This window comes from Pediculus humanus, genomic scaffold, assembly GCF_000006295.1.
Source record: "Pediculus humanus corporis 1103172107790 genomic scaffold, whole genome shotgun sequence".
In the NCBI taxonomy this organism is placed as follows: Eukaryota; Metazoa; Arthropoda; class Insecta; order Psocodea; family Pediculidae; genus Pediculus; species Pediculus humanus.
Genome location: NW_002987384.1, coordinates 188,402 through 191,151, shown reverse-complemented (window position 1 = coordinate 191,151; position 2,750 = coordinate 188,402).

Here is a 2,750-nt window from a genome sequence, read left to right as displayed (position 1 = left end):
TATTTGTCTTTATATTAATAAAAAAACGATTCGTTAATTATTTTTTTAAATAAAAATATGATAAAAAAAAAAATATAAAACCGTTACTACTACATGATTGTGTGATATATTCTTACGAATGGGTCTAGGTAATAGGATTTGTGCAACAAAAAAAAAAACCAGAAAATATGGGGGGAATGGGATTTTTTTTTTTTTTGCAAAGGTGCAACATTTTCGTCGATCTTTTCTGGTTTTATTACTCTTGCGTAACAACTGTGAATTTTCTCACTATTGATTGCGCTCTTTTGAGTTTGCGCTCTTTTGCAAAGACGTAATAAAACTTTAGAAAATTTACTTTTCCTAAAGGTTTTCACTTAAATTTCCGCGCACGTTTTTTAAAATACACGCCTGACATCTATCAGCAAAACTAAGAATTAAATATCTATTTTTAAAAAATTTTTTTTTCCTTTCGTTGTTTTTTTTTTTTTTATGGATGCTTGAATTTTACTTTTTTTTTTTTTAAAATATGAAGAAAAATTAATATAATGCTTTTTTTTATTACTCCATTGACGAAAATAATTCAAATATTTCATTTCATTTTAAAATATATATATATATATATATATATATATATTAAAATTAAAAGTTGTAAAAACTTGTAACGCAACCTAACGGCAAAAGTTTTAAACTAATTTAATAAAAAATTAATCAGCGCCATCTTTTAAAAATTTATATGAATTAATAAAGGTTAAAAGTTAAATGTGTAAGTTTTTAACGATTGTAGAAATTTAAAGGGCAAACCTTTTCAAAAAAAAAAAAAAAAAAAAAAAGGCGATAGATAAATTTTTACTTTGGAAAAATATAAATAATTTTTAAAACGGCCGATGAATTTCGTGGCAAATCACAAAAAATTTTTAATTTAAACTCTTTATAAGTTTTGACCGTGATGAAAGAATCAGAATAAAAGAAATTCAACGCAATGAAAAAACAACAAAAAGTTTTTTTTTTTTTTTTTTTGTTCTCTCTCTTAATAAATTTAATTAAATATGTAAAATTAATCAATCGCTCGTTAAAATAATTCATTAGGAATCGTTTTCAATAACCTTTCAATTAAAAATGATCATTCACAATGACTCCTTTTATAATTTTCATAATTAAATTATTTTTAACCTTTTTTTTTTTTATAATTTTTTTCCCTTTTTTTTAACTTCGATTGACAAACGCATTCACACACACATATTATTATTATTATTATCTCTCAATTTTAAATAATCGATACAAGCTCTATAACATTTAATAATTAAATAAATAAAAAAAATTCTTTTCATCTTCACGTGACCCCCTTTTTTTTTTTTTTAATTATTCAACGATTATAATATTATAATAATCCTTCACATCATAAATTTTTTTTTTTTTTTTCATTATTTAAAATTAATCATCTTTTCTTTTTTTTTTTTGCTATCAACAAAACCCTATTTTGAAAAAATAATAATAATAATAATAATAAAAGAAACTAACAACAAGAGAGAGAGAGAGAGAAAGAGAGAACTCGTCATTTTTATTTAAAAAAAAAAAAAAAAAAAAAAAAGGTTTTTAAAAATGTCAAAGAACAATACAAATGACACGGTTATATTTTAAAAAGGATTATAAACTTCATTATACTTTATAAGAATGAATCAAGGCCTCCCCTTTTTGCCTCCCCACATGCCCCCTTTCAAGAGGAAAAACGAAGGAAAAAATAAAACAAAAAAAAAAATTTTTTTTTTCTTCCGCCATTTTTTTTTATACGAATAATATAAAAAAATTAATTAAAAAATTAGAAAAAAAAATTAAATTTTTTTTTTTTGTTTATTACGTCGAACCGCCAAATTGGTTTTTATCGTCAAATACATTTACACACACAAATTTTTATTTGTTTATCTAATTGTTACGCACAATAACCGGTTTAAAGCAAAAATAAATTCCTTAGAGTAAATAAACAAACAATAACAAAAAAAAAAAAAATATGCGTCACGTTTTACTTGTTTTTTTTTTTTTGCAAATAATACAATTATTATTATTATTATTTGTTGTTGGGAATTTTTTTTTTGTTTTCAAACGTAGGAAAAGAGTAAATTAAAAAATCATTTTTCGAAAAATATTTCAAATAAAATTTAAATTTGTGAAAGAGAGAGAGAGAGAGAGAGAGAGAGAGAGAGAGAAAGAGAGAGAGAAGGGAAAAAATTATTTTAAAATAAACTCACCCGAATGCTTTTGTACTGACTAAAGGAGTTCTCAAATTCAAAAATCCATTTTTTTTCCCATTTGGCTCTTTTCCATCCGTATTTTGTTCGTCATCATCGGTGTTTTTTTCGTCGTACTTCCGTTTCCGTTTGTGACACCAGTAATATAAAAATATTGATATACCACAGAGAAGTATGAGTGCAAAAGTCGTGAAAACAATTGTTAAAATTATTTCACGACGTTCCATTTTTTTTTTTTTTTTTTTTTGTTTCCTATAACAAAAAAAAATAAAAAATAAAAATTTATTAAACGTAAAAAAAAAAAAAATTAACGATATAATTGATCGGGCGGAAATGTTTTATTTAAAAATAAATTTCCGTTAAAACGGAAACGGATTTGTACGTTAAACGAGCTTTAACATTCTCTTGTTTGTTTGTTTTTTTCCACTTCCGCCATTAAACATTTTTAATTTTTTTTTCGCTTTTCTTTTGCTTTTCTATAAAATATTTTATTCTATTTACGTAAGAGTATGTTTTTCCTTTTAAAAG